Here is a 12,855-nt window from a genome sequence, read left to right on the forward strand (position 1 = left end):
ATCTCTCATCATGTTCACAGGAGGAGAACATGTGTCTTTTACTATTATTTTCCATGTCTAAAATTATTTCTTTGTTATAAAAGCTTATGACCAAATCACTTTGCTATTGACAATGTATTACTAGAATCTTTGTTTGCAACAAGTGGAAAGGGAGGAAGAACAAAAGTAAAGAAAAGAAGACCTCTGATTATTTTGAACAGTAAAAATGCTTAATGGAAAAACATTGGGGAGCTTACAGAATTGAGATACATGAATTCAGTGATGCCAGCTGTCATGTGTCAGTAGCAACTCTGTTCCCTTTGGCAGAATAAGTAGAACAAATACACAGCTTCTTCTACAATATAACACAAACCAAGAGTTTGTCCAGAACTAACACTAGGATAACTGGAAAGCCTCTTAAAATTTAGGCAAAATGTTTTGGTGGCTTTTAAGCGATAACAATTCTTTTTTTTTTTTTTTTAATGGACACACTCATTGCTCATCGGTTTTAATCACAAATAATTTTGTGTAATAGGTTTTATTATTGCGATATAATTGACATATTAATTTCAGGTGTACAACATGATTCAGTATTTGTATATACTGCAAAATGATCGCTACAGTAAGTCTAGTTAGCATCCATCATGATACAGTTACTTTTTTTTTGTGATAAGAACTTTTAAAATATAAACCTTAGCTAAGAAAAAAGATGTAATTGCTTAGCAACTTTCAAATATGCAATATACAGCATTATTAACTATAGCAGTACTGGTGTACATTACCTGCCCAGGACTTACCTGTCTTATAACTGGAAGTTTCTACCTTTTGATCACTATCACCTGCTCACTCCAGCCTCTGGCGGTCACCAATCTGTTCTCTGTATCTGTGAGTTCAATTTGTTGGTTGGTTGGTTGGTTTTAGATTTCACATTTAAGTGAGATTGTATGATATTTGTCTTCTCTGCCTAATTTATGTCATGTATAGCTCTTCTTAATATCAATTAATACAATCTGGTGGTTATTTCCTTTGGCTTTTCTATGATATTTCATGGTATAACTATCTGAGGGTATGCTTTGAAATTGTAATCTTGGTACATGTTGTCTATATGATCTAACTAAATTTATTGATTTCTTTTAGTTTCTTCACCTATAAAATATAGATAATAATTATATTTATTTCATAGATTCATTTTTAAGGAATAAATGGGTTAATAAGTTTAAGTAATTTGGCATTGTTTCTGGTATTTAGTTGGTGCACAATAAAGGTTATATACCATGGCTACTACTTAACCCTTAACTTTGTACCTGAAAATTATGCCCATATGTGGAATGTTTTCTAGACATGTTTCCTAAAGGGAGAATTGTTAAATAAGCACATACTAAATCTTGAGAGTTTCTGTGTAATTGCTCGCCCTAAAGAGGATACATATATACATACATACATATGTATGTGTGTCTGTGTACATATATATATATATATATATATACACACACACACACATATATATATATATATATATATATTAATGATATGTTATGTATTATATATTATATATTAATTATATATTTTATATGTATATCCCATAAGGGGTGTCAGTTCCTAATTTTCCACACTCATGACACTACTTGATATTACCAACCTCTAAAGCTATGACTAGTCAAATGGTGAAAATTTAATACCTCAGAGCCAGTTGTTCAGTTATTACATTGTTTGCCTATAAGCCACAACCTACCATGAATGAGGGCAGTATATAGGAGGAGGCATATTGCTCAGGAATCCATGTGAGGTACATTCAGCTTAAAATGAGAGACTAGAACAGAAAGCTGCTAGTAACCAGTAATCAGGTACATTTCTTTGTTTTCAGGAAGACATTTGCCTGTAATTCAGTCCACTGACTCCTTTCATGAGTCTCTAATCCTTCGTGAGCCATAAGATTAAGGAGAGGGAGAAAAAGATAAAAGAGTTCACCATCCTACAGTAGGGGTGCTAGAGCTTCCTCATATTGTAGAGAACACGAGGATCTTTTGGGAAAATTTCAGGGCAAATAGTAGACACTTGACAATGCCTGGGAAGATAACTAATTTCCCTTAAGACAGAGGATCCAAGCCTGAAAGAATTTCTAGAAATTTAAATGTTGATTTCAACTTACGAATGCTGACAAACAGCAGGATATGGTTTATGTGGGAGTCTCCCTTCTAAATAAAGCAGTAGACTGACCCATCCTGAGGGGGACAGAGAGCCATTGACCTCAGGGAGCAAAAAATACTTCTTTAGACTCTGATTCCATTTGGGGACAGCCTGTCATATTAGAAACATTCCCCTCCTAAATTGCAGGGATGTCTAAAGGATTAATGTTTGCCAGCTCTGGGCCAGACTTCTGGGAAGTTTGCCAGCAGCTGAAGCTCTGTGGGTGATACAAAAACCAGACTGGATATGAAAGAACTGACAGGGATAGAATTGTCAGGACTGGGAAAACTGGGATAATGACTGGAAAGCTAACACAATTCTAGGGGAAGAAACATCTGGAAGATAAAGAAGGAGGGGAAAATATCATTAGGAAGTCAATGTGTGAGGAAGGCCTATGTTAGGGGACCATTATCCTTTAGAGCTCTAGGCTGTTCTTTCTCACCCCCATAGCACATAGCCTCTGAGTTCTCAAACACACAGTGAGGAGGGATTGCTTATCTTGTTTCAAAATTACTTAAAATAAAAAACAAACAAACAAACAAACAAACAAACCAAAAACAGCACAACAAAACAAAAACTCTCCACTATTCCTAATGCCACCCTGCCATCAGGCTTCTCTGAGTCTGCTCAGACAAGAGAAGAATACGCCTGGAAGGGAACAATGCCTCCCCAGACAGTTTCATGCTCAAAGGAGAGGGGACCATTCACATTCCTAAGTCAAGTGGGCAGCAGAGCCCTAGAAACTGAATTTTGCCTCACTTGATGGAATTGGTGTTCCTTCAGCAACAGCCAAATAAAGCTAGCACAGTTTAGCTTGCTCAGTAATACTGGCTGATGGCTTTTACAGTGATGGATGGATCAAATCAGAGTTTGTTGCAGGCTGGAATGATTATGGGAAAGATGTAGCTGCACCATAATCATAGCTTTTATCAGGAACCCCAGACTTCCAGGAGAGGAGGAATGTAGAAATGGGAAGCAGAAATGAACTTCTTCTCTTTTCCTACGTCATCACCAGCAGATATATAGATGTCTATCCCTGGATGAAACAATTTCTGAGACTCTGTGGAAAGATAATAGTAATGTAACAGACTGTTTCACTAGTGAGGGAAATGACCAATCACAACTGATACATAAACAAAATCTACTCTGGAAAGCACTTGAGAATTCGGGGTCAAGTGGAATGACAACCCCTTTTAATTTATATCCCAGATATATGTGATGAGTTGAACTCAAATATAATGAGCAGAACTGTCTGAGGGGACTTCCAGGAAACTTGGAAAATTTGGTAGGTAGCTGGTGGTCAAACACATGGCTTCCAAATTTGTCTTGAGAAAAGTATTCAAAAGTTATTCCATTTTACATAAGATGGACAACAGTCCACGTTTGTCCTGGAGCAATGTTCATGCTCTTGCTCTCACTCACAATCTAGTGAACAGGGATTCTAACATTGACATTTCATAGAATATTATGCTGGGGTGTTATGCTAGTTGAACCTGGCAATTAGAAATAGCAAGTTACTCTTGATGCTTTAGTACGAAGTATCCATGCTAAAGACAAGGAGACAAGCTTCTGAAGGTTTTCAGGGACCTGAAATACTGTGAAGGTTTTATGTAGCCAGTGGTATGGGAATGCTGAGACATCATCTTTAAAGTCAAGGCCAGATTGTTGTATCTTTCACCTACTACTATCAAGAGAACAACTTAGATTGTTCCAAGGGACAACTCTGCAAGCCTTCATGGATGTGGAAGAGTCTCTAATAAGCCCCAGGAGTAGAGTGTGGAAGGTTAGATTCTAATTCCAATTTAAAAATTTTTTATGTTTAATTTATTTTGGAGAGAGAAACAGACAGGAGTAGGGGAAGGGCAGAGAGAGAGGGAGACACAGAATCCGAAACAGGCTCCAGGCTCTGAGCTGTCAGCACAGAACCTGATGCAGGTTTCCAACTCACAAACTGTGAGATCATGACTTAAGCCTAAGTCGGATGCTTAACCGTCGGAGGCACCCAGATGTGCCTCTAATCCAATTTTAATTCAGCAGCCTTCACCCTATAGCACAAGTGATTATGATCTATAACATATTAAATGGGAGATTTATATAGATTATGATCTATATATTAAATATAAAATATAATAATATAATATATTACAATAGTTAAATATATTAAATATAATATTAAATATATTATATTTTACTGAAGTAATTAGGGTCCCAAATCACTTTACCTCACGATAAAGAGATTGTCCTTGGTGAGCCTGATCTAATCATGTGAGTCCTTAAAAGGAATGGAGTTCTTTCTGGTGAGAGATGTTCAAAATGTGAGAGGATTTGACATCAGTGAGATTCTCTATAGCTGGCTTTGAAGATGGAGAGAACCACACTTCAAAGAATACAGGCCAACTCTAAGAGCTGAGAATAGCCGCTGGCTGACCATCATCAAGGAATGAGCATCTCAGTACTATGACAACCGCAATTTGGATTCTGCCAGTAATAAATGAGGTTAGCAGCAGATGCTTGCCCAAGTTCTCCAGACAAAAGCTCAGTTTGGCTGACACCTTTATTCTGGCCTTAGATCCTTAACAGAAATCCCACCCAGACCATGCCTGGACTTAGGACCTAAAGAACTGCGAGATAATAAATGTGTGTTGTTTTAACTGTGAAGTGTGTGATAACTTACTATAGTATCAGTAGAAGAACCAACCAACCAAGAGAGAAAAGCACAGATCCCTAGGATTCTGGAGCAAAGTCATGCCTTTTGCAGCAGAGCATGGTTTGCTATTGGAAAAGATACCCTAGCAAGTGAGTGGGTCATAGAGTGGACTAAATAGTTCACTCTAAACTATCAAATGACTGTAATCAAATCCACCAATCCTGACCTTGATATTATATGATCTAGTAAGTTGCAAGTTCAGGGGGCATAATAACAATCTCTTTAGGATGAAAATTGTGCAGTATAGGTTGGGGCTAAAGTAAGTTTAATGATCACACACACATGTTGCCTGTGTTGCACTGAAGCTTTTGCTATAATTCACATCTATGGATTAAGGTGATTTTTTCAACCAACTAGCAATGGATGAATAAGCTGTTTTACTGGTTTATCAGTTTGATATGCTGGTACAAACCAAAAAAAGGATTAAGATTGCACTCCAGCTCCCTTGTGCTGTGGCCCTAAATAATGCATCAGGAAATTCTCTCAGAGGGCATAACTGTGAGCATTAAACATGGTTATCTACATTTTATGTGAAAAATGGCCTAATATAGGACTAAACATTTCTAGGCAGTGGAAAAATAGTAGGAAAATGGTTAGTTAGGGGTCTGGAAGAAATAAATTGAGATTTCAAGAGACAGCAAATAGATATTTTAGAGTATCACAATGTGTTAGGTATTTGTATCTTAATAGTAATTCATACCAGAATGTATTAATTAAAAAGGAGCTCCTTGACATCCTTGTGGATAGATTGATTCATCCTAAGGATGTCAATCAGTCTCTTCTCTATTGTCTCAGTCTTTGCACAAACGGTTTATAAGTGGAGTGGCCATGGTAGCAGTTAACATTAGTATGCATTAGTTCCTTCTCATCAGGTCTCACCTTGTTACTACCTTTTCTGAGGGTCAAATCTGTCAAAACCAGAGACCAATATCCAGCCTTTAATATGGTACTCTTCTTCAAAAAAAAAAAAAAAATAACCTGGCACGTAATGGGAAGTTGATTGTATTGAATAATTTCTACCTCTGAAGGGACAATGATTATTTCTTATTGGTCTTGATACTAAAGTTTGCTTTTTCTAACTACAGTTTCTCTTCCAGCACAATCCCTTACAGGATCTCACAGTTATCAACTCAGACCAATGGACCCATTTTATGATGAACAAGATGGGATAATGGACACATAACTACCTTATCCACTGATCCTACCAGACACTGCTTGATCTGGAAGTATAATGGAATGTTAGGATGTCCTATTAAAGATCAATATGTTGGTTTCAAGAAAAAAAAATCTGCAGGTTTAGGGAACTATTCTACAACACGAAATACTATAAATATACCAGATCAATAGCTGATAGTCAAGAGAGTCACTGTTGTTTTCCCAGGCTTAGAATGCTCATCCAGGAGCCAGTGATAGAAGTATAATTAGTCAATTATATCATTATACCTTGCAACACACTTGCCAAATTTTCACTTTGTGTCCTCTCATCCTTAGGCTTGGAAGGATTAAAAATCTTCGTCTGGAGTAGGGTGGAGGGAGGCTTCTACCAGGGGACATATTAAGGCTTTCATTGAACCTGAGGTTATAGCTCCCACATGGTCATATTTGGCTTCTCATTTTGGTGGTTCAGCAGACAGCAAAAGGAGTTAACTTATTGTTGGAGATTCCTAGAGTTTTAGCAAAACAATAGGTTGGAAAAGAATATATTTGTAATCTTGGAGATTCACTGGGGCAACTCTTGATGATCTAAGTTCAGTGATACCTGTATGCACTATTGCAACAACTATAACCTCAAAAGCGCAGTGACTGAAGGTTCTCATTCCTCAGGGATCAAGATAGGAGTCCTCTCATCAGTCAATAAACAGAGAACAGCTGAAGTACTTGCTGAGGATAAAAGTAATCTAGAGGATGTGGTAAAAGAGGGAGATAATGAATAATAGTTAAGGCCTAGGGACCAGTTATAATTCTGAGTATTTTAACTTATTCAGTTAATACTCATATTAATTTTTTTGTGGTGTATTGGACTTAATGTAGGGTACAAGAGGTCTTGAGTGGTGAAAGGAGAGGTGGTGTCTATCAGACAGCTTTTGTGTTTCTCTCACAAATACTATAGGTTTTTGCTTTAGCATGATAGCACCTTGCTATGGGTATACAGCACATCTCTTGCTTTCTTTTCTTGCTATTACAGCTGCATGGATGACTGTTAAAGCCTACTTCACTGAGCTGATGCATGTGTACATGTATAACTGTGGAACAGTTGACACTCCCTGGGTAAAAAATACTACCCTCTTTCATGTCTTATGTTGATATGCATTTTACAGGGTCCCTCATGAAGTTCCTAATGGGATTGAATTCCAATAGCCTTTAGATGGAATATCCCAATAATGTTCCTTAATACAGCTTTCCTTCTGTCTTCATTTCAGTTCTTCTACTCCTTCCATTTTGATTCTCAAAATAAACACCTGCCTAAGAATCCTTGTCCCAAGGTTTGCTTAATTGAGGGAACCCAAACAAGGAGAGCAGGGTTGCTGAAATATCCTGTATAAAGTGCCCAGTAAATAAATCTCTTCCCATCAGATACAGCCAGTTGTATCTGCCTGTTGTATCTTCTTTTTAATATTCTCCTTTTCTGTGGACACCAGACCATTAGAGGCAGAACACTTAGGAAACATTTTTTATTGACACCAGAATTTGAGATTAATTCTTTTAATTATTTTTTACCTAAAAATATCTAAGGAAATTGATAGAGAAGACATAGTCTAGGAGCCTGACCAACTTTTTCTTCACTTTCTCAATTATCTCTTTATCTGGACTTTGTAAGGGGAAAACACGAAAAGAAGTGCTACAACTAGTGTCATAGCTGCTCTATTAATAGGCTCCCTCTGAGTTTGGCGGGAAAAAAAGAAAAGGAAATATTTTAGGATGAAAAACCCCTTGAGATTTGGGTAAACTTTGACTATATCATACTTTAAGAATATACACAGCTATCACAATGATACATCTGCCAGTGATTTTAAATGGATGTTAATGCCTCAGAATATATAGCAACTATTATATGTCCTGGTTTCTAGAACAGGTTGGTGGTATTCTGCCAATATCTTTCCAGATATAACTGAAAAGTAAGAATTAAGGCATGATAAGTTTCCTTAGAGGAAGCTAGGTGTTACTGTCAGTATTAGCCTTCAAGCAACTCAAAATACCCTGATATCAATGAAACAATAACAAGTTAGAATCTTTTAAATATAAAATCTATTAAAGATTTTAGGTGAAGGAATTAACTCACATTATACAAGTTTTTCCTATAGTATAGTTTCATGTGAATTTTATTTAGAAATTTATGCCAATAATTTCCTTCTATGGGGGTTTTACTTAATTTTCTACCTTATCTGACACTTAGGACATTTGTTAGAATGAATAGGAATATTTATATCATTACAATTCAATCTCACCACCACAAAATGTTTTTATTATGTATAAATCTATGTTAATATTTTGGTATAATACCCCTTTCAACATTTGAATAGAAGTCACTTTAACTGTATTCAATTGATATTCAATGAAATATAATTCTATTGGAAACTGCTATAAGCATATTTCATCCCCAGAAAGTTAATTAATACCTTAGAAGCTTGCCACTAACTTACATTGATCATACAAAGGATATGGGTAGCATATAAAAGTGTAATACAGTCATAATCCCTTCATATTTTCATTTCATTTTACTTATTTCAAATTTTCTTTACTGGTCAAATTCATAGTTTTCTGTACTTTATAAAATTTATAAGACAAATAACTAAAAATAATTAACACTTCATTTTGAGTTTCTTTTATCTCAAAAATAGTACATTGTGCCTATTTGACCACATATGCAAACATAATAAATAATAGAATTCTTAAATATAGACTAATAAAAATTATAAATATTCTTATTTATACACTAAAAACAAGTACTCAATAACCTATGAATAAATTATGATTCATTATTTCTTTGATTACACATGTAAGAAAAACATGGCAGCCCAGCCTACTTTCTAAGTGTCATGTTAAAGACAGTTCTTTTTTGAAAAATTGTGTATAGTGGTGTTGGGTGAGGTCATTGAAAGGGCATAACCTCTGGTTGACACTCGAGCAACACCCAGAAATTGGAGGCTTCTCACCTACTCTTGTCCTTGGAATGCATGATCCACCCATCATTCTCATAGCCCAAGCCATTTGAAGGACATAGCCTTGAGAGAGTGAGGTGTTGTTGAGACCCTCTGGCTGGTATATATGACTGAATCCCATGAAGTCCTTTACATAAACTTCTAAGATTCTTGTGGGTGGATTCTGAGATCTACTGGTTTTGAGGCTGTGGAAGACAAGCCTTCTAGTTAAGCTCCCTTGGTTATGAAAACCACCACCCACCAATCTGGAGTGGCCTTCCTCTTTTTCCCATTAAGAAAGCTAAAATTAACATTTATTTACTAATATCATTATTTACAAAAACTATTATTAATGATCATTATAATAATTATTTTATTTTTATTAATATCAGACAAAATAGACTTAATTTTTGTTTTTTTAATATGAAATTTATTGTCAAATTAGTTTCCATACAACATCCAGTGCTCATCCCAACAGGTGCCCTCCTCAATACCCCTCACCCACCCTCCCCTCCCTCCCACCCCCCATCAACCCTCAGTTTGTTCTCAGTTTTTAAGAGTCTCTTATGGTTTGGCTCCCTCCCTCTCTAACCTTTTTTTTTTTCCCCTTCACCTTCCCCATGGTCTTCTGTTAAGTTTCTAAGGATCCACATAAGAGTGAAAACATATGGTATCTGTCTTTCTCTGTATGACTTATTTCACTTAGCATCACACTCTCCAGTTCCATCCACATTGCTACAAAAGGCCATATTTCGTTCTTTCTCATTGCCATGTAGTACTCCATTGTGTATATAAACCACAATTTCTTTATCCATTCATCAGTTGATGGACATTTAGGCTCTTGCCATAATTTGGCTATTGTTGAAAGTGCTACTATAAACATTGGGGTACAAGTGCCCCTTTGCATCAGTACTCCTGTATCCCTTGAATAAATTCCTAGCAGTGCTATTGTTGGGTCATAGGGTAGGTCTATTTTTAATTTTTTGAGGAACCTCCATACTGTTTTCCAGAGCAGCTGCACCAGTTTGCATTCCCACCAACAGTGCAAGAGGGTTCCTGTTTCTCCACATCCTCTCCAGCATCTATCGTCTCCTGATTTGTTCATTTTAGCCACTCTGACTGGTGTGAGGTGGTATCTGAGTGTGGTTTTGATTTGTATTTCCCTGATGAGGAGCAACGTTGAGCATCTTTTCATGTGTCTGTTGGCCATCTGGATGTTTTCTTGAGAGAAGTGTCTATTCATGTTTTCTGCCCATTTCTTCACTGGGTTATTTGTTTTTCGGTGGGGAGTTTGGTGAGTTCTTTATAGATTTTGGATACTAATCCTCTGTCTGATATGTCATTTGCAAATATCTTTTCCATTCTGTTGGTTGCCTTTTAGTTTTGTTGGTTGTTTCCTTTGAAGTGCAGAAGCTTTTTATCTTCATGAGGTCCCAATAGTTCATTTTTGCTTTGAATTCCCTTGCCTTTGGGGATGTGTGAAGTAAGAATTTGCTGCAGCTAAGGTCACAGAGGTTTTTTCCAGCTTTCTTCTCTAGGGTTTTGATGGTTTCCTGTCTCACACTCAGGTCCTTTATCCATTTTGAGTTTATTTTTTGTGAATGGTGTAAGAAAGTGGTCTAGTTTCATTCTTCTGCATGTTGTTGTCCAGGTCTCCCAGGACCATTTGTTAAAGAGATTGTCTTTTTTCCATTGGATGTTCTTTCCTGCTTTGTCAAAGATTAGTTGGCCATACTTTTGTGGGTCTAATTCTGGAGTTTTTATTCTATTCCATTGGTCCACATGTCTGTTTTTGTGCCAATACCATGCTGTCTTGATGATTACAGCTTTGTAGTAGAGGCTAAAGTCTGGGATTATGATGCCTCCCACTTTGTTCTTCTTCTTCAAAATTATTTTGGCTATTCAGGGTCTTTGTGGTTTCATACACATTTTAGGATTGCTTGTTCTAGCTTCGAGAAGAATGCTGGTGCAATTTTGATTGGGATTGCATTGAATGTGTAGATAGCTTTGGGTGGTATTGACATTTTAACAATATTTATTCTTCCAACCCATGAGCACGGGATGTTTTTCCATTTCATTATATCTTCTTCAATTTCCATCATAAGCTTTCTATAGTTTCAGCATACAGATCTTTTACATCTTTGGTTAGGTTTATTCCTAGGTATTTTATGCTTTATGGTGCAATTTTGAATGGGATCAGTTTCTTTATTTGTCTTTATGTTGCTTCATTATTAGTGTATAAGAATGCAACTATTTTCTGTACATTGATTTTGTATCCTGAGACTTTGCTGAATTCATGTATCAGTTCTAGCAGACTTTTGGTGGAATCTATCAGGTTTTCCACGTATAATATCATGTCATCTGCAAAAAGTGAAAGCTTGACTTCATCTTTGCCCATTTTGATGCCTTTGATTTCCTTTTGATGTCTGATTGTTGATGCTAGCACTTCCAACACTATGTTAAATATCAGCGGTGAGAGTGGACAGCCCTGTCGTGTTTCTGATCTCAGGGGGAAAGCTCTCAGTTTTTCCCCATTGAGGATGAGGTTAGCTGTGGACTTTTCATAAATGGCTTTTATGATGTTTAAGTATGTTCCTTCTATCCTGAGTTTTTTGAGGTTTTTATTAAGAAAGGATGCTGAATTTTGTCAAATGCTTTTTCTGAATCGATTGACAGGATCATAAGGTTCTTATCTTTTCTTTTATTAATATGATGTATCACATTGATTGATTTGCAAATGTTGAACCAGCCCTGCATCCCAGGAATGAATCCCACTTGATCATGGTGAATAATTCTTTTTATATGCTGTTGAATTCGATTTGCTAGTATCTTATTGAGAATTTTTGCATCCATCAGGGATATTGGCTTGCAGTTCTCTTTCTCTCTCTGCCTTTTTTTTTTTTTTTTTTTTTTTTTTTTTTTTTTGCTGGGTCTATGGTTTAGGAACCAAAGTTGTACTGGCTTCATAGAATGAGTCTGGAAGTTTTCCTTCCCTTTCTATTTTTTGGAATAGCTTGAAAAGGATAGGTATTATCTCTGCTTTAAACGTCTGGTAGAACTCCCCTGGGAAGCCATCTGGTCCTGGACTCTTATTTGTTGGGAGATTTTTGATAACTGATTCAGTTTCTTCACTGGTTATGGGTCTGTTTAACTTTTCTATTTCTTCCTGTTTGAGTTTTGGAAGTGTGTGGGTGCTTAGGAATTTGTCCATTTCTTCCAGGTTGTCCAGTTAGTTGGCATATAATTTTTTTATAGTATTCCCTGATAATTGCTTGTATTTCTGAGGGATTTTTTGTAATAATTCCATTTTCATTTATAATTTTATCTATTTCGGTCCTCTCCTTTTTCTTTTTGAGAAGCCTGGCTAGAGGTTTGTCAATTTTGTTTATTTTTTCAAAAAACCAACTTTTGGTTTCATTGATCTGCTCTACAGTTTTTTTAGATTCTATATTGTTTATTTCTGCTCTGATCTTTATTATTTCTCTTTTTCTGTTGGGTTTGGGTGTCTTTGCTGTTCTGCTTCTATTTCCTTTTGGTGTGCTGTTAGATTTTGTATTTGGGATTTTTCTTGTTTCTGGAGATAGGCCTGGACTGCAATGTATTTTCCTCTCAGGACTGCCTTCTCTGCATCCTTAAGCGTTTGGATTATTGTATTTTCATTTTCATTTGTTTCCATATATTTTTAAATTTCTTCTCTAATTGCCTGGTTGACCCATTCATTCTTTAGTAGGGTGTTCTTTAACCTCCATGCTTTTGGAGGTTTTCCAGACGTTTTCCTGTGGTTGATTTCAAGTTTCATAGCACTGTGGTCTGAAAGTGTGCACGGTATGATCTCAATTATTT

The sequence above is a fragment of the Panthera leo genome, chromosome F2 (genome assembly GCF_018350215.1).
Source record: "Panthera leo isolate Ple1 chromosome F2, P.leo_Ple1_pat1.1, whole genome shotgun sequence".
In the NCBI taxonomy this organism is placed as follows: domain Eukaryota; kingdom Metazoa; phylum Chordata; class Mammalia; order Carnivora; family Felidae; genus Panthera; species Panthera leo.